This window comes from Toxotes jaculatrix, chromosome 10, assembly GCF_017976425.1.
Source record: "Toxotes jaculatrix isolate fToxJac2 chromosome 10, fToxJac2.pri, whole genome shotgun sequence".
In the NCBI taxonomy this organism is placed as follows: domain Eukaryota; kingdom Metazoa; phylum Chordata; class Actinopteri; family Toxotidae; genus Toxotes; species Toxotes jaculatrix.
In genome coordinates this window covers 16506574-16532508 of record NC_054403.1, presented here as the reverse complement: position 1 = coordinate 16532508, position 25935 = coordinate 16506574, and positions in this window count along the sequence as shown.

Below are 25935 nucleotides of genomic sequence, written 5' to 3'. Positions count from 1 at the left end.
GAGATTCATAGTAACAGTTCAACATGCAGTGTTTGATACTTATTCATCAACCGCTGACATGAAACATTAATTCCCTTTGCCAATTTTAATTAGTCATCTCTTTTAGCGTGAGCTGCTCTGATATTACCGTATGTCTCTTTTATTAATTCACATAGGTTCCTCTAATGTCAGCATAAAAAATCTTGACAAGGGAGTTATGTTTCAGTTGGGAATAAGTCAGAAGGTTATTAAAAGGATATCATTCATATTGTCAGGAGGTAAGTAATGTTAATTCAGTATTTGATACATACTAATGGAAGGCACTAATTTTTCATTCAAATGTGCTGCAAGACTTGCACCTAAGAGAAAAAATATATATATAAATATATACTGTATGTAGTGTTTTGGTGGTATATCATATATTTTTGTAGATATGATTTTTCAGAAGCTGCAAGGTGTATTATCTCTGTGCTCGGAGATTACTTAAGGAATAATGTACAACGATTTCACAATTTATTCACACCCAGATGCAGCCAAGGCCTTTTCACTTCAGAAGACAATTTGCTCGCCTTAAAAAGGGGAGAATGATCACATCTCCAAGGACTTGACTCCTCACCGTAACCCCCAAAAATGATGACACAGTAATCTATGGAAAATCCCACACCTCAGCATTTTTCTCAGTGTAACTTGAATTTGATGGTAGCCTTTCACAGCCTGACAATACAACAGGGAGGGATACTTTAAGATATGGAGATATGAGGTAAAGGGGAAAAAATGGCCTCTAAGTGATATAATAGCACACCTTTGCATCCATGCTGTTGTGGATTGATTTTTTTCAGCTTTTTTTAATGACCTCAAGAAGACAACTTTGATACCCCAGAATGCGAAAAGGCTAATAAAGCTTCCCAAGAGCACCATACAACTACTTGTCTGGTGTTTTAAATATCTATTCCATTTGCCGTTTATAACATTTCCAATGTATTTATCATCACATCATGTATTTCACCTGAGTGTTATGCCTTAGGGCATGTGAAGCTCTCTGACAGAAATCCATCTTTCTCTGATCAGGGTGAAATGACTGTTGAAAAAAAAAAGAGGCAATTTTCTGCTTTTTTGTTATCACTCTTTCAGAATCATTAACAAAATCTGCTCTGGAGAAAACAATTATTCGAGGCACGGCATTGTCATTCAGTGTGTCATGATTATTTTGTCTTTGTGTCTGTGTTTTGTGTGGTCATTCATCCACAGACGCGTCTTCTTTGCAAATGATTTTAATCACTGAAATTCACTGAGAGGCTCATAGAACAAATGGATCAATGTTATGTGCATGCCAAAGCTAAAGTTTCTACCCTTCTTCACAGTCACTGGCAGGATAAGACGGCTGACGGCAACAGCCATACAATCTTCAAGTACAAATACAGCTAAGCCGCTAAGCTGATGATTGGTGTGGGAACACAGTATGTAAGCAAATGACTTTGAGAAGGAGGAGAGGGCCCTGCTGATTTCTCAATTATACTTCCTCCTCAGGCTTGGGAGAGACAAAAATGCCAAACTGCATCAGAGACAGTCAACTGGGCCAGACCGAACTCTTACCCTGAGGTATTGTGGTCCAACAAAAAAGGGTAATAGAGCTTGTTCCATGTGAGGAAGGATCACGCTGCTGTGAGACCACAGAGAGCAAGGTTACACATTCGAACAATGCGACAACTGCACACACTGGCTCTCGCTTTAAAGACATCGCTCGTCTTTTGTGGTGCATGGAGATGGAATGATCTGTGGATCTGACGCTGGTTCTTCATGAAATAAACATGCACAAATATGTATCCTACAGTGTTTGTATTACTTAGGGTAAATATGCTGGAAAGAAGGAAACCATAAAACAATCACCACATGAAATACCTCAGAAAGCAGAAGGCATACACAACCAATTGTTAAAAATTGAATCTTTTTTTTATTTTTCTATTTCTATTTCTGTTCTTTTCTTCATCAGACCTCTCCCTAACAAAGGCACATGTGCTGGGAACAGACGTGTGAATTTCAACTAATGTTTTAAACATGCAAGCACACTGTAATAAACATCAGCATTTGCATTCATACTGTGGTGATAAGTAGGTTACCCTAGAATAGGAATACATCCTCTGCGGTGCACCATTGTTGTTAAATACTTAATGGTGCTGCCAGTATCTTCAAGGAGCACCTGTCCCGTTGTTTTGTTAGTGTGATTAGAGTGTGAAAGAGCTGTAGGGAAATATAATCAATAGGGAGCTCCATGTTAAGTCAACTCTGCGTGAACATACTTTAGAAATGGCATATTTGTTTCTACAGAAAAATTGCCCCACAAGTGTTTTTCAGCCATTATCTCATCAGGTACTAAACTATGCTAGCATTGTAAGTAAGAAAATGCTATCTGCTGAGTCCTAAAATTTATTGATCTGAAGCAATAATAACATAATCTTAGAGCCTCACCTGCATGAAAATAAACATGCCTTTTCAGCTTGTGCCTTGTGATGTTTGTCAGTGCAATGTAGGAATGGTACCTACCATTCTAACATGCTGCTGCTGTGGAGTTGCTGAATATGTTTTACTCTCGCCAATTGAATGATTGCTGTCTATTGTTATTACTAAATTATAACATCCACACCACCAGGGGATATATTTACGTGCACGGAGTCGGCAATCGGACGCACTTTAGAGTCTTATTCAAGTTTAATTACACACATGTGCCTTTAAAATCAGGTGATGGAGTGCACTGTTGAATATACCAATTAACAGAGTAGTCATTTCTACCTGAGGAGCGCCCTACATGGACACAACAGTTCAGCAGAAAACTATGAAACAATTCAGCTGAAAGTGAAACTCGTTCAGCAGGAGCATAGTCCTTATATTAAATTTATAATTTCATACAGAAACCAATAATAAAAGTGAGAATTGCTGCTGCAATGTTTTTGTTGACATTAAACTGTACCCACAATGCGGAGTGAATCTGATTTTACAGAGACAAACCAAAACAAACATCACCAGTGTATTTATCAGAGAGAGATGAGCAATGTTTTCACAATCAGAGGTATTCTGAATTATGGTCAAAACCACTTTATTAGAGTATCTGGGTAAAGAACTCTGTGTTCATCTAAACATGCAAAAGCAGAAGCAACAGTGAGCTCGTATTTGAGATGTAAGCTGTAGTCCAGCTGGAACCTTCTCTACACATTGCTGCAGATTAATCAAAGACATGTCTTTGTTGCTTTAGCTCTACCCATTTAAGTGTGTATAGCCGTGCGTTCATAGCTCTTCAAGGGATCAAAATATCATTCAAGTGCACAAAGATGCAGAATGCAGAAATGCACCATTCAAACACCTGGTAGAAACTACCTGTCATTCTCCCTCTGTGAAGGGTGTGGGAGTTCTCTCCCTCCCTGCCGAGCTCTTGTCTATTTTCAGTGATATGGTTTCCAAGCCAGCAATCACATAATTAAGGCCCTTCATCATATTTATTCATCCTCAAAGGTTTCTGACAACCTACAACTGTTTTCCACCCCCACTGCTAAACCTTGTACAAACATGAATACCCTTGGCAGTATCTTGATAATTTGATGTATTTTGTCTTTGGCTTGATCCATCTTTATGGGCGTGAAAACACTTGCTAGCACTGTATTGTATACTGACAGCCCTTATAAATAGATGAATTAAGGTTTTCTTTTTGTTGTCTCTGGCAATGCATAGTAATTTAGTGTAGTATATGCATGACAAGACTCACCCATTCTCAACTTGAATGTTCTTTAGACAGAGCCTGCTTCACTGAAAGCCTTACAGTCAGCTAGCTGGAAATGGTTTCAGAACAAGACCTAATCATTAATGTATAATTCCAGCCTCCCATCAGAGTAATACACTATCATTGTGCTTATTATTAAAAGTTTATAAGTCTGTTACGGTTGTCTGTGGCCACCTTAAGAGCTTTCATGAATTATTTAAACAGTACCAGGGAGCAATATAAAGCCAAGCCTATCAACTTCACTCCACACAGTTGTATGGTGTCCATCCGATGCCCCTGACATGTGAAATATTGAATTAAGCTTATAATAGACTTGCTGCAAGTCCCTAGCAACAGCCAGCTGAAATCTGTGCATCTTTTATGCCTGTGTGCTGTGAAAACTGAGAAGGGGACAGTATGTGAAAATGTCTTACTTCTATTTTAGATAAATTTGAGGTGGAACTGCAGGGGGAAAAAAATTAAATGCAAAGGCCAGTCAACAGCAAAAAGTGAAATCTTCAGGCTAAATGGTTTCTAAAGAAAGTTCTCCCTAATGCTCTTCTGTCAGACATTCATATGTCCATCATCATCAACCATTTTTTCTTTGTGTGTGTATAGATGTGTGGGATAGCAGAGGAAATGTGCATGCCTGTGTACAGTGTGTGGGTTTACTATCCCTTAGTGCGATTCATACTGGCCACTAGTACAACAAATAACTGTTTCAGAAGATGCATGCCAGTGTTTGTAAAACTGCAGCAAAATTCCAGTTAAAGGACAATATCTGAGTTGGTGGCGTGGGACACCCCGGTCGAGCCGTAAAACCCACTGCAGCTGCATTTCAGTTCAACACTTCAATCATCTGCGAGGCCATCGGAGGAAAGGCCTCATCATCTATTGTAAACAAATTAAAACCCAAAGAGCAAGTTTGATATAATTAGTCTGAGTAGATCACAGGAAAAAGCTGCACACATAGCCCTAATGACTGCTGGGTAAATGACTAAATAAATATGCACGTTTAAAAATGAGAGTGGGTTCACTTCCAGTTTTCCAGTGTAGTGCGCCACAGTTCTGGTGGCTAGGCATGCTGCCAGCACAAACTCATGAGGGTGTTGTGTCGTTAACAAACAAGCCCCACACAGCTCCATTCTTTGCGTCCTACAATTTAAAACACAAGATGGGAGAGTGTGCCAATGACAGAGCAGGGAGTGATGCCAGAGACTGCACAATGTGGAGGAAGTGCTAATGATCAACAGTCCCTCCTAAAACACGCAGCTGGAGCAGGAGGGGATGAGGGAATTGTAAAAGAAAGTCTGTTTTGTTCTAATCTACGAAATTATTAACACTTAATTGTGAAATTCCTGTCGATTTACAATATCTATCTATCTTCCTAGGGTATGCCCACTCACCTTCTGCATGTTCACTGTGTGTATGTCTTTAAAGAATCAGCATTATGAGAATGGGTACATACATATTAAATATTTTAGTATTTTAGCTCTTTGAATTCTGAATCAACGCAATTTCAATCAGATTCAATTAAGCTATTTCCTTCCATTCTGTTTCTTTTGTGTTATGAATTAAATCCGAATCCATGACTCCAAATTTAAATTTAGCAGCAGCCCTGACTCCTGATTTTAATTGACCTCGGTCTTGCCACATATCACTTGTGTAGTCATTTTTCTCTCATCCGGAACAGCCTGCTATTTGAGGCAATTACCCCAGAGGACAAAAGTGTTTTCCAATACAAAAACAAAGTGAATTGCCATCGTTATGAACAGGCCACAATTTACCAAAACATTTGATGCATAAACACAAAGTTCATGTCTAGTCTTGGGCCACTGACTACCCTTATGCAGCTGGATTAATTCATTCCCAACTTTGAGAGAAACACCTTTCAGAAATATGCACACAGAACAACCGCTATTCGCACACTCTGCTGTCTGGAATGCGAGGAAATTACTGTTGTGCACTGAGGGAAATTGTTGTTATTGAGATGAAGTTAATTAGAAACAAGTCTTCTGTAAACAATTTCTCATGGTAACTATGCTGTACTAGGGACAGCCTTCAGAGCAGAAAAGGTTCCAAGTTCACATCACCTCTCTAGAGACGTCTGTCATACTATCGTAATACAAATTATTTCAGAAACCTCAGCTTTATGCCACAAGACCAATAATGTGTCTGTTGAATTTATTACCTTGATAAAGTTCTTGAGTTATAACATTATCTGTAAAGATCTGTATGGCATCTTTGTGAATCAATTTTGTGCCATTAAAAGTCACTCTGCTTGCTACTGTGAGATGCCCCCAAATATTGCATTTTAAAAGTCAATTACACAATCAATAGGGAGAAGATGTTTTAAACAGGATACTAACAAAGATAAGATGCCACTCTGTCAATATTATTAATAACAATTTTAACTGTGTCCCCATGGATACACTGCTACATGCACTGAAACGCTTGTCTCCAAAAGGCCACACAAGAGATCAGAATGGTATTCTGAAGCCTAACATAAACACTCAAACTCAAGTGTACTTGTTTCTCTGCAGCCTGGGTGGCGGCTCAACATTGGCCATCATTATCACTAAGGTTCACATAACTGCTGAAGTCAGGCTTCTTCCTGAGCATCAAGTTTAATTAGTTGGATGGAGTGGAGTTGAGGAATAAACTTGTGTTTTAGAGTAAGAGTGTTAAAGTGACACCCCCCCCCTTGATCCCTGGCCCCGGTCATCACCTGAGGGAGTCTCTTTCTAAGACACAGGAGGTGAGAGAGTCTACTGATTGCCCTCAGGAGGATCATAGCGGCCTGCCTGCAGGACCGGACATCTTGTTAAGGCTCAGTGGCTCATGGTGAAAATGAATGGCCCCCCACACTTGGGTGGGAATTTCAGGATAGGACCCTGGCTATCTAACAAGCCAATCACAAAAGCCAATTAGGACCAAGGCATTGCATTGGGGATACAGAGATTCCAAGGCTTGGGGAAGTGATTCTAGCTTTGGCCCCAGTCTATAAGCTGGAGGAGAATTTCAGTGTTGTCTGCAGGAGAGCAAACTCAGACTCTGGATCAATCTCACCAGTGGACCGAATCAGATTTCCCTTGGTCCAGTGTGCATGGACTGAATGCAACATTATTTTACTAACTTGGTGTTTTGACAGCATTCCAAGGCTTGTCAACGGGATCTGTTCAATTCTTGTACTTGGGTTCTTTTTTTTTCTTTTGAAAAAAAGTAAAATAAAGATTACCTAATTTGATCGTACAGAGTAGAAGATCAGGGGGCACCAAAAAGCCATCACTGTTAAAATTATTTGATTTGCCACGTTTACCAAACATTGTCCTGGGGGTAGTAACTATACAAATAACTTTTCTGTGCAAGTCTAACCTCCAAAAATATTTGTGACATTTTCTTGGGGATCTCTTCACCCTTCAACAGAACTGTGGCTACGCTGGAAGAAACACTGAGTACACATATTGTTTGTGGGTTTGCTGAAGAATTTAGTATAAAAATCTGAAAAACACAGAGAGACAGAGTGCATAGAGACTAAGAAAGCAAGAAAGCAAACCTAAAATAAAAATAGTTTTTATTTGGTCCACATTTCATCACTTACTGAACTATATATATATATTAGTGCTGGGCAACGATTAAAATCTCTAATCGCTTTACAGAGTAGCAGTTAAACAATTTCTTGTAAATATCAACTTAAAGATGAATGTAATCAAATCAAAAATAAAACCAAAGCTATTTGCCACTGCCAGGGCATTAACATTTTATCTAGTTTGTTATAGAAAAACGATTTTCTTTTTTTTCTGAACAGGTATCAGAAGAAACATTTTTCTCTTATCAGGGAGCAGCATAAATAGTCTACGTTCAGTAGCAAGTGTCCCTGTTAGAGTGAACTGAAGTGGTCGAAAACAAAAAAAACATACACTGCTGGGATTTACTGTCACTGTTTGTTTAGGGGGGGCGATTTGCTGGCATCAACGTGTGTGTTGCATTTAAGTGATACTTCAGACTCAAAGTACTCCCGTGATAAGAAAATTCAACTTTGCAGTGGTTACAAACAACTTTGGTTCTATCAACTCCACCGTCTGGAAGAGATGTAAAATGAAAATAAGACTTGGGTACCTTTCTCCATGTTCTGGTCAGTTTTTTTCTGTTCCAGTTCACGTGAGCGCTGCAGCAGTCTTAGGCCCATCCCAAATGCTCTCATTAGTTGAGACAAATGATGACACCCATCCCAAGCCAATACTGATCAACATCCCACCTCGCCTGTGGCCCATTGTTCGTCCTTAACTTACCCAGCCCTAATATATATATATATATATAAATATAGCACTCACTCACACTCAGATTTTATGTACTGCTTTTTTTCAATTTCATTGTCTGGAGTCACATAACCAGAAGTGTCACAAATACCAAGTGAGACTGATACGAACAAAAACCTGTTGTATCCAGACATCACTGCGCTCTCAGAAACAGCAGGGCGTTAGACTTTTCACTGCAGGGTGGTGATGAGACTCTCCAACATATGTGTTTTGAATAAACCTCTGAGGTAGAGGCCGCTCCCACCTCATAATGAGCAGAGAGTCTGTTTATGGTAGGATCAGCACAGTCACTGTTGGTGGGTTATGCTGTCCCTTTTTCCATAGCTGTTTAGAGTCAGTGCTTGTTGCCACATTGTGTTTGTAGTTCTTCACCTGGTCAATAATATGGCCTTTGTGGTTGTGAACTCGCTTCCCTGAAGGTGACTGCTTAGGGCTGAATGATCCATTAAATTACATATAAACCTGTTTTTGTGTGAGGAAAAGATGAAAGCACACAACCCACACAAGAGCTGGTGAAGGTTTCTTCAGAAAATCAACAAATACAGTATAAAGATCCACTGTAAAAATGAAAAGTCTGCTAAGTTTTTCTTGGGTACTGTTATCAGATGTTTATACAAGATATGAAAAATGGTAAAAGTGGCATTTTCAACTCATCTGTTTAATCTGAAATCAAACTGCACAAGGGTTAAAATCCCTGCCCCTGATCTATTAGGAGGAGGTGAAGGAAGCTGGTCTAAAGTCTCTAAAACAATTGGCCATGTTGTTCAAAGCATGGGAAAATTACAGCTGAAAGTTTTAAAAGCAACATATCTCTCCAGAAATAATATCCCACCTACACACAACAATCCATAGATCATCACTTCATGGGGAACAATTATATAAAACATAAAGTGTTGTTGTGACATGGCCACTGCTTCTTTATCCTCTCCTCCATTCTCTGCTCCCACTCCTCTTTTCCATGCTGTTTGTGATTTTCCTCTCACTGTGGTTTTGTTTGTTTGTTTTCTAATTTTCTGGCTTGGCCATTCCTCACCTGTCCACCAGGCACCCTTTGTGTTTTCCCCTGTCCTTCACACCTGTTGCTCATTCCAATCAGCGGTTGATCTGTTGCCTGCCTTCCCAGCTGCTCCTAATCTCCAATTAGTGTCTGTGTGTATATGTAGAGGCAGTTTTTGTGTGCTTTGCCAGTTTGCTTGTCAGCATGCTGCTTGAGTGTTCAAGCTATTTCTCTTGCCTGCCATTTACCTGCTTCCTTGTTCAGAATACCTGTTGCTGCTGCCCTATCTTCCTGCTAATTTTCTGATTTGTTTGCCCAGTTCCTGCTTGCTCGGTTCTGACTGCGAACCTGAACCTGCACTATGTTAATTGCCTTTAAACAAATCTTCTGTGCTGTTGTGTTCACCCTTAATTCCATGCAACTGTTGCTAGGCACATGAACTGTTACAAAAACATCAAACTATGGCCACAGTGATGTGATGCAGAAAGCAATGGAACTGCAATAGTAGTAGAAAGCAGTAAAGGACAACAACATGCTAAACCTACTGCAGACAGGAGGTAGTCAAATTCAAGTCAAATTTGGTTTTTTTTTTCCACTTTTGCAGCCTTGAATTACAAATTTGCATAATAAAGTTTTGCATAACGTAGCTGTTGCCTGCCAGTTACCTGCTTCCTTGTTCAGAATACCTGTTGCTGCTGTCCTATCGTCCTGCTAATTTTCTGATTTGTTTGCCCAGTCCCTGCTTGCTTGGTTCTGACTGTGAACATGAACCATGTTAATAGCCTTTAAGCAAATCTTCTGTGCTGGTGAGTGCATGCATAATTCCATGCAACTGTTGCACATGAACCGTTGCAAAAAATCGAACAATGGCAGCAGTGAGTTGCTTATCACATGCAGTGGCAAGGTTATGAATGATAAGTGTTAACCAACTGGAACTGTCGTGCTATCTGTGCTGCCTTGAGTCACAAGTTTGCATAATAAAGCTTTGCATACATACATGGTGACATGTTTTCTAGGTCTGCTCAGCCTTAGCCTTAAATTATTATTTCATTTTTACAGCCTGGGTCTGACTATCATGTTGTCACTGTTATGACCAAAATACCTGTAAGTTAACATCATATTAATCTCACAACCACTGCTTTATTGACATCATTGCAGACATTCTTAGCAGAGGCTACAGTATGTCTGTATCATTCGCTACTGTCCAAATACTTTCACTGTAGCATTCCTAAGCCTTTGTTTTTACGCATGCCAGTGATTTCTGATTCTGAAGTATCCCAATGTAATGAAGACAGAATCCTCCATGGGTCATCTGGACAATTTGCCACACACTAACAGTATTAAAGTAAGAATTTAGCCATAGTAAAGCACGACTGTAATGTAGCTCATTAGTTTTCTATGTAGCTCTAGACACAATTTGCAACAAAAGCTGTATCTGGAGAATGGTTGCTCTGTCACCTCTCCTTGACATGTAAGAGGCTGGCTTTTACATTTGGATCAGTGGGAATTTTGTCAAAATTTAAGTAACCTTCAGACATAACCAGAAAAATAATTCATAATGTCATACTTCATTCATCCTTATTTTTAAGACATGAGTAGTAGGCCATCATGCCTCCAGTGATTTGATATAATATTGTGATATACCTTATATGTATCTTGGTGTCTAAGGGTGAACCTCTTTAGGGATTGTTGTTTTTGATTTGGAATTCCTGAAAGTAAAGAGCATTTTCACAAAGAGATCAGAGGTAATTGAGTCGTCTGTGCCTGCTTATATTTTATTCCCTCAGTTGAAGTTCGAACGGGGGTAAGATTTTCATTGTGGAATCAGCTGCACCAACTGGTAAGATGCGCTCGGAGCCCATCCTGTTGATGCCACTCCACATTACCCCTACTCTGTCCATGGATTATCCAAAACTTTGTTGTTGAACATGAAAGCAAGTCAATCTCGTTATCGCTTATGCACTAACATCTTCTTAACAAAAGACTTCCCCAAAGCCTTTGTCATGGTTCCATCCTAATAGTCTTAGCAGCATTAGACTTAGAACAGCCACAAAAGGAAGATCACTCTTTCCACCCCCACAATTTAAAAAAAAAAAAAAAAAAAAAAAGAGATTAGGGGCATGCTACAAATCCAATGTATGTTTACAACAGGTGAGGCATGCTTTTTTTGTGTTAAGTGTTTAATGATAACAAATGCAAATTGTAATCATCAGCAAAAAAAAAAAAAAAACTTTTGCTCACTGCTTTTTATGTCCAGGAAAGTTGACTGTTTGAAAACCAATGGACATACATTGCAGTGGAGACACAGGTAAATGTACTTAGCTAGTGGCATTATAAAGGTGGTTTCTGATGCAACTTTTCTTTTTTCTTTCGAGTCTCATTGCAAATGAGGGAATGGGACAGTGTTGTGGAAAGACTGGGTTTAGGGGTTTTAGTCCCCATTACACTTACAGTGTAAAGTGGTAGACTAATTAGTTCTACCTTCTCTGGATTTTAAATGGAAAATGTGAGTTTAAAACCCCAGAATCACAAGATGTACAAGGGAACTGACACGAAAACCAAGTGGAGACATTCTTTTTAATTGTAACAGTTAAAAGTAGGGAATTAGTAATTAACTGAAATATTGATTTTTGTAAGTTTTGCTTGGCTTTTTCAGCAAATAAATCTGAACTTGAGGGAGTCCAGCAGATATCAGGGGCAGGATTTTTGATGATTACTGCCATCAAATGTATTTGCGGACACAGATTTAGAGAACAGAAATAAACAGGCTGTTATTTGAAAATTCATTTAGGTTGTCAATTGGATTTTTTTTTTTCCTTAAAAGGTTTCAGAAGTGAACCCTGTTTTTTCAAGCACACAATTACTGAGGGGATACATAAAAGGACCATGTCGGTCCTTATTTAACTGCTATACAGGGCCTGTCATTTTCATGTATCTACCTGTGTAGCCGGGGGAAATTAAGGTTTCTTTGTCAGCTTTCAACTGGCTACAGCCCCCTCTGTCTCTCATTTGATCAATACAAATTCAGAGGTGCTGCTCTTTGTAATGTAAGCCAGCTGCTCAACAGAGGAAAACATAAAGGGGTTAGAACTGTTCACATTTAATTGTTGATCATTTTGACCACATATGTTGAACAAGTCACATTATGTGTCACACAGCGTAAGACCTAGAGCAATATCATATAGATATGAATATGACAGGGCTTAAATATACAGAAATAGTTTATTGATTATATATGGTAAACCAAACAGTATATTGCATTGCAGGCCATTTTTCGTTTAAATAGTGTGCATGTGTGTGTGCGTGCATGTGTGTGCGTGTGTGGATACTGTACTCTACTAAAGTAGCCTGAGCGGAGATGAATTGACACATTAGTGCCGGGGCTCTTTAACGATTTGTCAAAAGAAATTAGAGCGACTGCTCTTTATGATGGTGCTGCATAGGAAAGTAACTGGGGGAGAATAATTCAGTCTCAATTCATTTTATGCTGAAGGCAGGTCAGGGTTGAATTGCACCATTTGGCTTTCGAAACTAATGTCCATGCGTATCTTGATTGCCTGAACAAAAGCGCAGGGTGGCCTTTATGAGTCCTGGAGGATGGGTGTGGGGAGGACTTAGCCTGTAATGCTCATTGCTGTAGATGATCACTGACAGCTATAACCTTAAGGCACTATTGCCACCAGCAGCGACCATCATTTGGTTATTACATTCAACAAAGTAGTCTAATGGGTATGCCATTGTAGCTGTGCTACAGTATGCTGCCTTACTGGGGTAGCCAACTGCTGACAACTTTGTTTCTCCATACTGAATACTAAGTGAATCGATATCAAAATACCAAAGGCATTTGAATAAAATCTAAACCATAAATTAAGTTCCATACTGTGATAATAACTGATGGAACCCAGCTGGTTAACTGGTAGCTTGATAAAATTGTGCTCAGTTTGTGGGTCAACATAAAGATTAAACATTTGGTAGCCTGCATCAGCAAGTGTTAGGACTCCAAGTTAAGGTTTTTGACAAGACTTATGGGTTTTGACTTAAATACTGTGGCAAAATGTTTCACGAAACAATTACCTGGCAGAATCACAGATAAAACTCAAATCACTGTCAAGAAATTGTCTCATGCTTGAGAGCCTAACAACATGAAGCGAGAAGAGATTCTCAAGTATTTTAAAAGCAATCAGGGTTCTTGTTCTTTCTGCTTCAACACATTTTATTTGGAAAATGAGCCATCCCTTAGAGGACCAATGCACCCAATGCAGTCTACAATTAAAGTTCACCCTTCACGTGGTACAGAACAGGGTGATATTGACTGCTTCCACTTCAGTGGAGTTAGTGGAGATTGACACATAATGAAAGCACAGCAGGGAAGAGAAAACAAGGCGAAAAGTATATATGCTTTTTTCCCTTTTTTTTTTTTTGGTGCTTTCAAACATCTGATTTCTTTACCATTACATGTGGTTTAAATTAATTCAAATAAATTATAGTCTGGGACTGTGACCTTAGTTATATGAACACAGCCAGAGCCCTCTGGTGCATTCTAAGGATGGCCAGCAACAGTCATCAATCCGACTTACAAGGAGGAGAGAACCTTTTGCGCAGATCTTAGATTAGAGACGTTCCTCCTATGGAAAAACGACCCCATAGATCGTCCTTTGCAAGCAGCTTATTATGACCCATAGTTAGATTTTATTGTTGGATGACCTGTAGCGGCTGTGGTAATTATGAAGGGACCAAATGAGGAAGTAACTTCTCCACTGAGGAAGGCATTACCTGCTTACTTGCAAACAAGCCGAATTAGATACACTGAGCTGCTGGTGATAGCTGTGAGGAGGTAGATTTTATCCAGATATTTTACCCTCTCTTTATCACACTGCAGGAAAACAGAACACCTGCTGCCTGACCAGCTAGCTGTAAAAGGGACAACACACACCACCATGTTCTTGTCCAAATTACCAACACAAGAGTGGAATTTATTTTTTGCCTGACAGTCTACTGAAGCAACAAAAAATTGGAACCTCAGGCTTCTGCTGAACGGTCTCCTGCCAGGCTTTCTTGACCAACTGCCAAAAGTTGCCCATGAAAGGAGCATGAAACACCAACATTTCTGAAGTCTGTCTGAAGTCACATGCACCCAGAAAAATGGGGCCAAGCTTGGGCAGAGATCTCTGTGCCAGCATGGGGAGGTGAATGCCTTCTGCCTTTGCTGAGATATTAACTGGAAAGTCTTTTTTCAGGGACAGTGGGGGGAGGCTCTCTGAAATCTTCAATGGGTACAGGAGAGGAAGGGTGTCTTGCTATCCACTTCAAGGTCATCATCTTCTGAAGATGACTGGAGAGACAGGTGGATGTTGCCAGCAAGCACGGCTTGTGGAGAGGCAGGGAACTCTGTGTCATCATCATTATGCTATAAGATCTTCAGCTTCAAATTTTTTTCCACTGCTGCAGCTGATGAATTTACAGAAACACCCTGCAGTCCAGACAGACAGGCTTTACAGATAAGTCGGTTGGAGGATGAAGCCTTGGTGAAATAGAGCTGCAACAACCATTCATGTGATTGACACTAGCTATGTACAGCATCTCTGGGCTCATTAGACAGAAAATAATCAATTGGATCAGAAGCCTTAAAAGAACTACACCTAATTTTTCCATTACTGTTATCACCATCAGGAAACTGACCTGCTGTCTCAAATTACTGCAGATGATACAGTCTAAGGTGTAATTAAAAAACAATTAGGAAAATGTGGCAGGCTAAGAGCACCTTCACCTCGCCTCATCTAAACAAGGTCATTAAACATGCTGGATATGACTTTTAAGCAATATCCAGGTGTGTGTGTGTAGGCAGAATCCATCACAGTCCTACAAGGAACATCTTGAATTCAAAGCCGTAAAGCAGAAAATGTTATAAGTAGGAACTTGCAGAAATTCTATTATCAAATCCAATACAATTTGTTGTCTTTAACTTGATAAAGATACATGTAATTTAATTCAAGTACACTTAATAGAAGATCATCTCAGTCAGCATTTACACTGTTGTGAGAACTGTTTATTTCATTTGTTTGAGGACATGTCAAGCTCTGGTTGGTCAACAGTGATTTCTAACTTTCAATTAAATATCAACTGCAAATGAAGCAAATTGTAAGCTTCAGCCTTATTAAGTATTGGTTTGGTTTTAGAACAGGTATATAAAGCAAAATGCAGATCATAAATTTGACACCAGTGTGAACACTGGATGATATCAAATACATTTTTTCTTTTTCTTTTTTTTTTTTTTTTTAAAGAGGAAGCACCATTACTCTCTTACCAGGATGTCATAATCTGCCAAAATGTTTAGATAGCTTTGTCCAAGATTAATGAATTATTTGCAGAAACAGAACAGCAAAAATATTTTTTGTGATTTGCAACTGCAGGCACGGTGGCCATTACTCAATTTGTGGTGAAAGAGTCGAGGAAGCACTGTTTTGTAGAACATAATTAGTTCTAAATGTTTTGCGAGAACATCTGCTTTACCAGCTAATTTTTGAGGATAGTGTGGAGCACGAGTGTTACAGCAACACAGTGCAGAGTCTGCCTCAAAGGCATTTCAATTTGTATTTTGGTGTGAGTGAAATCATATCAAAGTGAAATAACTGAAAGTTTGTGGAGACATCTGAGCATGTGTAATGCCAGGAGGCTTTCATTTGTGATTCGGAGTTGACCGAAACACAGAAACACAAGTAAACACAATTCCTCTAATAACATAGAGGGTGCTGCTTCTTCTTTTTTTCTGTTCTTTTTTGTTCTTTTTTTTTTTCTTTTAGCCCTTCACATTTACCCTTTGCTAGCCATGTTTGGGTCAATTTCAAGGAGCCACTTGGAGTTCATAATAATTTAGATTTTAGACAGAGATTTATCCAGGTTTTGGCTGTCAAACACACACACACACAGCACTGCTTGACGACAGATTATTTCTATCACACAAATTATTAATTCAAAGAAGCAAATTAAGCAATTTTATTGTACATGTTATCACCTATGCACAAATTATCAAAAAGTTTACCACTGATACCTACCGGGTTCTTTATTTTAATATAATATGCTCCTTTTTTATAACATCAGACAATGAAAAGCAGCTAAAAATATAGAGGAGCATTCATATTACTAGTCGCTCTCATGCATCGCTTGGAGGCATTTTAAGAAATCTTTGGAGACTTTCTGTTGAAACCAGCTTCCTTATTGCCCTCCTTGTTTAATTTCTCAACCCAAGGAAATGAAGAGTAAAGGTTTTTTTTTTTTTTTATTCCTCTTTTGTCTGTTCTTCTTGTCGCTGTCTTCATACCCTCCAGCTCTAGCAAGGTCCATAATTTCACTAGTGTATCATGCAGACTTTTCTGTTTACTGGCAGTTCTTTTAAATTAAAAGTCACAATCTGGCTGTCAAGCAATTGTTTCTGCCTTGTGGCAGTAAAGTCATCAACTATTTTAAGTGAAGATGCACTCTCTGCCCTGTCAGTGCTTTGTGCCTTTTAAATGCCACATATCTGCCAATATCACTTTGCATTAATTAGACAGTAGTCTGAATTTGGCGGATAACAATGTACATCCTCACACATTCCCAGACGCAGACTGGCTCCGGTGTTTTGTCTCCACCACGCTCGATAAGTTTCCTGCAGTTTTTCTATGTCACCCTAGTACCTACTGGCTTTCTGTAATATCAGACTGCACTGTCTAACACAAGCTTGTCTGACTTGAGGTTGGGTTACAGATCACAAGTTTTGTCAGTGATTTGTTCATGCCCTTTAAGCCCTTATTCATCCACACAGTGTGGCCTGCAGTATAGTGACATGACAGTGACATGGCTGGTGTCTCACAGCAGGACAACGGGTCTACAGGGAAGTCATAACATCACTCTGCTTTTATCACAAAACTTATTCTGATGATAATACACATGACTTAAATGTTATCTGCCTTCAGATCACTGTTTTGTTTAGTCCATTTTGGGAACCCTGTGGAGTGTGACATTATGTAGTAATGATTTTATTGAGTGTCTAATCAAAGACTTGTGGAATTGTATTGATTTAGTAATGTTTATTTCCTTTGTAAGTACTTTCATATTATGTCAGCTGCTTACAAATAGCTAATGCCATTGCTATACAAGTGGAACACATAAGCAAATGTAGTATATTTTCCAATAACGTCATGCATTCGGTGGTCTGAAGAAGACAGAATATACTTCAGCTTTAGTCTTTTACATGGAGTGTTTACATAACTGTATCTGCTGCTGTTAGTGTTGGTGGTGCTCAAAAAATGTTACCAGCTGCCAGCATATCAAGTTTCACGGAAGATAGAAGATGGTGATATAACAATAAGATGATATAACAATAAAACCACTTAATTAAACAGTATACTGATTTGAATCATATAACATCATCATTCTCTTTGAAATTTTCTTTTGTAGTCTGGTGCATCAACTCAGGCAGAGGAATCAGGTTGCTTAAAGCACCAGACTTATTAGTATGGAAAACATGTAAACAGAGAAGCACTGAGGAAGTGAGTGGAAACAAGAAAGAGTCATTTTAGTCCATCTTCCCTTTAATAGAAACCTATAGCAATGTAAAAGGGTGTGCATTCACAATACACCGTAAGCTGCTTCTCAAGGTTACAGGGCACTTGACTAATGCTGAAGCTTTCTGTGTTGGCGAGCCATGACAACCCATACGGGATGCATGTTTTGACCTAACATCTGGATAGCTGACAATTCCAGGACTAACAACATGGTGCAAAACAACAGGTACTAATTATAAAGTCACGACATCTTCAGAGTACAAGAACACACAGGTACTAATGTTCTGCTGCCCGGTATAACATACGCTAATAGTCAGTTTGCTATAGCGAACACATTGTATCATTACCTAACAAAGAGAACCAATGAGTTTTAATTCTATATTGTTCAGTTGCCATTCTAGAAAAATAAATGGTCTAAAATAAAACAGGTATGCCTTTTGATAATTGTGACTTTAAAAGCATTACCCTGCATTTGAGTATCTCTGTATCAGAGGCAATATTTTGCTGTGTGTGCTTTTAATTCCCACAAAATGTACCATAGACTTGCCATATTAATGTACAAATTGGGTTATCCTTCTTTCAAGGTCTCCAGCCTTAAATTAATATGACATCTTTGGCAAGGAAACCGGAATGGCTTTTAAAAGAATTTAATAAAAAGCATCACTGATGAAATTAGCTAATGCCCATTGACATTTTATCCTGAGCATTATAAGAATAGCTGGATCCAGTGATCATATTTCTCATGGTTTCTGATGCTGCTGTCTGATAGATTTCAATTTAATTTGTAAGTGAAAAGTTAGTCTTAAGGTCAGGTGTGGCACCAAGGTTTATTCTGAGGCAAGCGATAATGTATCTATACTACATTTGGAGGGAAAAAAAAGAGAAAAAGAATTGTTCTCTGTCTGGCAGCATTGTTCTCTCACTAGCTTTGTTTTTCTCTCCTAGTCCTGAAATATTGACAGCAAAGCATTTAGTGGGGTGATTTCCTAACTCAGACTGTAGATACAAAATTTCACAAGACTTTCTGTCTTATATGATGATGCAGTGTATTCTGATGTCCAATAAACAGTCACATGTATTCACACAGACTTCTCCCAGCAAACAGCAATTACGAACATGGGGTCCCTGCCATCAGTTGTATCTGAATGCACTTTTAATCTTACATCTTCTATGCTCTAGACAAAAACTAGTACAAATCATTTTGCTTGTTTTATATCACATGTCAGCTATAATGATGGGGGCCCACACAGAATATTCCAGCAGACAAAAAAGCAGTAACCGTATGTCTCGGTAAACCCACGAGAGCAGCAGCCTGTGAAACAGAGAAGCCTTCACTTTTATGTCTTTATTTTTTTTTTTTCTCTGTGGTTGTTGGTAATGTTGCAAGTAAATTTGCCATTAAAATGGCAGCAAGAACCATAGTTTTTGAGCTTCTCAATCCATTTGAAGAATTCTAGCTGGTGTATAATGGTAGGAATGTTAGGTCTTTTATATGCAATGCTGTTGTTCAAGGATGGATGAAAGTATTGCGTTTTTAGAACATTATTTATTTCTTTCCTTTAAAAGTCTATTTTTCTCGTGTTATTTATACACAAAAAAAATGCATCTTGTATTCCACAGCTTGCTTGCTCTTCAAAGTCACTATTGTTTCACTGTGATTAAACTGGATAAGGTCATGATGACGAAAAATGATGTGCAATGCTAAAAATGATGAATTTAAAGATGCCAGCACACTTTATGTGTGACATACTCATTTGACAAAATATTCATCTTTTGATATCACTGTCAGTGTATTGTTTCCATGTTTTTTTTGTAAGGCATGCCCAAACTTTGTGACACTTCATGTAGTATTTTTCTAAGTTATGCAGTCAAATGACACACTGGTTGAGTATAATACTAAATTAAAACATGTTTGCCTCAATATAAGTCATATACTGACAGTGTGGAAGTAACAGTAAGTTTGTCATTTCAAACATAGAAGAAAATGAACACTTTTTTTCTCATGTACTCTTCAACGAGACCTTATTAAAGCGCTCTTAAGTTATATGGTTAGCTGAATTTGATCCATTGTATCAAAGATTTTGGCAACTCCCCTCTAAATCTGACTCAACAGTCACTTCCTCACCAAGAATCCAATTACTGAGAGGAAAAGAACATCACATCGTCGAAAACAAGCATTATAAAATATTAAGCAATAATGAGCTCTTTGTTATTATTCATTTTTTTCCAAACAAATGCTACAAATTGGTAGCTCAGCAGCAAATTCAAGCCCATGTGTGGCTTTTATACAGTAGCTATGCCATATGTATGTAGTAGTGGCATTCAAGATTACAATGGTAAGATTAAGATGAGCAGAGGAGTGGTAATTGGTCTGAAACACAAAATGCTAAGTGCAGTTAAAATATATCTCAAAGTAAAAAGGAAGGCTGTGAAGTGAGACAGGAACGTTTGAATATTTTGGTATTATCGACTCGAATTGGGTCTCATTATAGATAACAAACACATTGTGAAAACAAATGTGCAAATATTAAATTAACACAGAATCTTTTTGGACAGTATTCCTGGCACATAATGTCTAGTTTACCAGGTCTTGGCTGGTGAGCCAAAAAGTTAATTTTGGACACTGTAACTTGGCAAGTTCATCTAATGCCATTATCATTAACCTCTGCCTTCTTTTATGGTTCATCTGTATATACTGTAGACTTTTAGGTCTCTTAGATGCAGATGATATGTGTACCTTAAGTGCACTGAGTATTTTATAGGTTAATTTTATAGGTTGTTGCCCTGTTTTGTCTATATTTACAACCAACAAGCCAAGTATACCTTAATTTTTCAGATATAGTAATGACAGACTGAGTGACAAAATGGTTACTTGTATTATACAAAAAAAAAAGCACCTCATCATGTGTAAAGTACAATTTTCAGGTTTGTATTTACAGAAAGCACTGCTCAGCAGCTTATAAACATTACAAGAATTTTGTGCAAGGACCCGGAACCTCTGTTCTGATAACAAACATAAGAAAATATTATCATGTAAGTTAGAGAAATGCTAATCAAATAAGAGCTATGAAGGATTTTTGGCATGATTGTCTTTTTCTCTTCAAATTCTGGAGAATGGCTCAGTGGTCAGCACTTTCACCACAACAATAATAAAGAAAAGGGTTGAGATACCCGGTTTCAGACCTCCGATTGTTACTCCTTTTGTTGAGTTTTCATGTTAAAGGTTTGGGTTTCTTCCCATGCAGCTCAGGTTCATTCCTAATTGTCCATATGTGTCTGTCGATGTATAAGCTCTGTGATGGACTGGGAACCTGTTCCGTATATGTCAGAGATGTATGCTTACCTTCTGCCCAGTGCCTGCTTGAAGCCAATCTCTACCCCTTCACCAGCCAGACCCTGAATAAGAATGAACCTGTAAAGGAAATGAGGGAACATATGGGACGTGGAGGTGTGTTTCAGTGCTTGAATTAAGAGAAGTTTTTGAGCTTTCGACAGAAGACTCCAGCATAAATGTGGGCATTGTTCAGCCCGCAGTTTCCTGTAACCCACTGCCAATTATTTTAGAATTTGACAATATCCATTTATTTGTTTATTTGTTTTCTGTTTCCCTCCCTTCCATTACGGTTATTAATATAATGCACTTCGCTTCCATGTACACAAACGCACAAAAGAGCAACAATAGTAAGAGCCATTAAAAATAAATGCCCATACATATATTCATAAATAAGGTTAAGGTACTTGTTTTGTTGTTATGAGAAGAACAGCTCCAGTCATACTGTGCATGTGAGCCCTTGCAGTAAAATAAATCAGCAATAAATAGATTATCCTCCAGTAACACTTGAGCTCCTGCTCTTTTGTAGTACAAGACAACACATAATTAACACCAGTCACAGAAACCACGGCACTCTTATGGCTGTTATTACTGCTCATGTGAGTGCATGCACCCATCCAGCCAGATAATGTGTCACCAGGGCAGAACTAAGTGGTGAAATGATTTGAGGTTCACACTGAGGTAAGACACATATTAAACAGTCACACAAAAACTGACAGTAACCCAGAGTTAAGTAAAACACCTGTAGAGTCTATTTGTCCTGCTGTAATTATTTTCCAGAAGAAAAAAAAAACAGGATGTTGTCAAAATATCACCATTTAAGTGTAAGGGAGGAGGTTGTGGCGGGTGGATAGCAACTGTCAGTGCAGTTTTCTTTCTTTTTTTTTTTTTTTTTTTTTTTAACTGACCATGACCATGATCACTTGCTGTTCCTTCACACAAAAATTACAAACTTTACATTGGAGGAAGCCAGTATGTAAAGTTAACGTCGGCATTTGTAGCACGAGATCTGTGTCAGTCTCACGTGCAATGCCTGAGAATAGGCAACACCTGATGTGGAGGAATAAAAACTGTTTTCTTTGACGGGTCACTTGTTTATGACAAGCGGCAGCCCAGACAGACTTCTGAGCTGAAAGTGCTGTTCTCGCCATTATTTGTGAAAATCTGACTACAGGACTTTGAACAGATCTGGGAGGAATTTACTGTAAGTAATGTGATTAAGTGCATTGGTTGTTGTGGTGAAACAGTAGTAAAACAGTGTATACACATAGTATGTTACCAACAATTGGAACTTGTTACCAGCCGTCTAGGACTATGACTGAGTACTACTTAAAACTACTAGTCATGGGTCAGGTCATCAACATGGTGTGATCATATCGCAAGATGGTCTGTAGTTTGCAGATTTATTGTTTAGCTTATGTACACACATTTTGAGGCACAGGCTATTTCTTTCTCTAAGTAGGACACCAGCAGAGGTGTGACAGGCCTCATAGTCAGAAGAAAATTTTTGGACTCCAATCTGTTTTTTGTATATGCAGGTCGGTTTGTGCTTTTTATTTATTGTGTGTTTTTCTGTATATTATTTTATTTTTTAGGCATTTCAACTCCTTTGCAAAATGCAGAAGGCTGGAAAACTGTAACCAGCTGTAGAGTCCTCAGTATCACGGAATCTGAGGCCATCTTTCATTGTATTCATCTTGCCCTGGTTTCTAACGAAAGCAGATGCCTTCAGAAACTGCAGCAAGATACCAGGTGTGAAGGTAGTGGTAGATTCCAGAGCATAACATACAAGAGAAATATCAAGAAAAAAAATGGGGAGGATAAAAAAGAAAAAGGCCTCTGGGCAAATGTCTGTTTTACACAGGCTGAGCCTCTGGGCCGCTGCTGGCAAGATACTCGACAAATGACAGCACTTGGTTGGCTGTTTCGAGGCTTTGAGGCCATTTGCCTTCATGTGACAGGTTGTGTATCCTTCTCTGCGTTCTCAAGAATTGACTGGCTATAAGCCTTTTTTGACCACGATCAGTGAGGGATGAGATGGCATTCTAGGAATTTTTTTTGTATTTTGTACTTTTAGCTGCATTTGCCTCAATTTCAGTTCTCTTCTGCTGTCTTCAGGTCAGCTACAGGTCAACAACTGATATGATTAATGGCCAGTCTGTCCTAAGAGGAGCCTACAATGTCTCTTAACACTACAGATAGTTGATAGTTCAATATCAATATCTTCACATGCAAGGATCACATTTCTGCACCAACCAAATGAAGAAATAAGACACCCAAACTTTCCATCTGGTAAAAGTCTATAATTAAAATTGTTGTATTATATTTCTAAGGGAACAATTCGTTTGCCTTTGACAAATACACCCTTTGAGGCCTATTTTTAATCACCAATTGAACAAAGAGTGTAACAGATGCCCATGTAAGACCATCAGATAAAACATCAAATTGCATATTTCTATCAGTTCTTCAAACATCACAAAATCCAGCACAACATAAACACAACACATATGGTGCCATAAAGAACCACAAAAGATGCATTAGGCTGCATGCACAAACAACCAAATGCTTGAAAACTCTGTAGAAAGCCAATAGTAGCTCTTAAATGGGCCACTGTATGCAACAACAGTGGCCATCCACCAGCGAAAAAATGGAATCAGCGAGGCATTGTTCCTCAGAGAAACTCTTTTTGCTCCTGTGCTTCTGTCTTTCTGGGGACAAACACTAGATTTTATGATCTGGCAAAGGTTCTGCAAATACCTCCCCTCCAGTGACTCACTTACACCCATGCTGTCTGCAGTAAAAAGGATAAACAACATCCTGTAGGATGGTAGTTTGCAACAGCATAGCATGTGATTTGTGGTAACTGGCTGTAATCATAAAAAGTGTGTACATATACATAGGGTAACAATGATTAAGCACTCGAGCCTATTAACTAGCTTACTTATTGTGAAAACAAATTGCTGCATTCTTACAGAAAATTCAATTAAACAAACGTGACAATATCACTTCAGTATTTTATTTTTCAAAAATGGCACTACATGTTTCAAACTTCAGATGCTAACTCTTAACAGTATACTCAGAAATATATTTCTAAAAATGATCAAATACAAATTCCGTGATGAATGATAAAAGACAAATCTGAATGTGTGTAGTGTGGCCTGAAAAACTGCCTCATCAGTAGCAACAAAGTGGTCGACGAGTGGCAGCAGAGTAAAGTGATAGGGAAGATTAGTCAGCTTATTCATTTCTACACCACTGTAGCTGTATATGGCCTGCCTTCGCTGGATTGAGAATCACCTATCAGCAGCCAGCTGCTTCTCAGCGTCTGACACTCTCCAGTCTTGATGTGCCCTCTCTATTTGCCTCGCTCTTCAGATTTCTATCCTCCTACGTGCGTATTATATTCATAAAGCTAAGGTACATGCATGAGTGCTCCAGGCTGGCTTTTTGCACATCTGTATGTAAACCGGCATGGAAAGTGTAGATCAGGCAGACGCACTGTAGCCACTGTCACAGCTGTAGGCTGAGTCCCTTAGGGAGTGCTCCACCAGCCACCCTGTAGGAAAGTGCCAGAGCACATCTGGGTCCCAGCAGGTGCTCTGCAGTCTCATGATAGATTGTCGTTTGCTGCTAAACCTTTGCACTAGTGTCCTTGTGCATCACTATGAAGCTTTATATTCAACTTGAAATACACGTCAAGCATTGGAATAAGGGACAGAAAAAAAGTATAAATACTATACGTAAGTGTTAGTACTGTAACAGCCAGCAACATGAGCTGGAGAGAACTTATTATGAAAGGAGGAAAAACATCTTTGGTGATGATAATAGGGCTGTGATTTTTGATGTTCTAACTGATTGTCACAAGGATGCCTGAAGGCCAAATATCCTCTAACAATTGCATTTTTCCACAGTGTGTGTGTGTGTGTTTTTTTTTCTAATTTCTTCTTTTTTCTTACAATTAAGTAATCAAATGTGGCATGCTGTCCCATACTATCCATCTATGTAAATTATAATACTGTTGTGTCAGGAGTTTTCAGCCTTTAAGGACAAACTGTAAACAATGTTTACATTTTTATTGAAGTGGCGAAAGGACAAAACAAGGATAGCCAAATGTCATCCTGTCTCATCATTATTCTGTGCTGCCATGTGCCAATATCATCCGAGATAAGCAAGTGCAGAGTAATTGCAAAGATAACTTTCATTTAAGGAAGCTCTAATACTTGTCTGTGGCTCTTAATTGTAGATGTTCTCTGCAGAATGTTGCTGACCTTCGCATCCCCTTTTGTTTATCAGCAAAGCCATCAAACTGATGTTTGGCGATATCAGTGAAAAGCAGTGACAAATGATTGATTCAGGAGTCGCAGACTCTAATTGCTTTCTATAAATATAAGAAAAGAAGAACATGTTTTGGCTTACTGATAATAACACCTTCAAACCTGGACTTGTGTTGGAACGCAAATATGTTAACTGGCATTGCAGCTGATGTGATCCCATCACAAGATTGTCTCTCGCTATATCTAATGTCTCTGAGTGGACGGGATTGATTGAAACTGGGATACAGTTATCTTCAACTTAACAAATGTGGGACAGGGGCACAAAGTCGGGGGAACCAGTGGCCCTTCCCAATTTCCCACCCCCCTAAACCCAGGCAACCTTTCTCAGGCCACACCCATCTGTGAACTCAGCCCAGACTCTCAAGGTGAAAACAAAAGCAGCCACACACTATCAGGGCTGGTAACAATGCAGATGTTTCCCTTTAATAATTAATAATAAGTTTTTTGCAGTTGATGAAATCATTCATGAGATCACTGGTTGCCAGAGGAGCCTGTAAACACATGCTTCACTGGATAATAACTGAAAGGTGCAGACAAAAAAAAATGCAAAAATGAAATTATAGTAAGATCTGTGATCTTTCTTGACCACACAAAATGTTTTATTAATGTTATAATAGAGGAAACAGCAAAACAAAAAACATTTGTCTCTGTTTGGAAAACAAATCTAGCCTTGTAGTTTATACC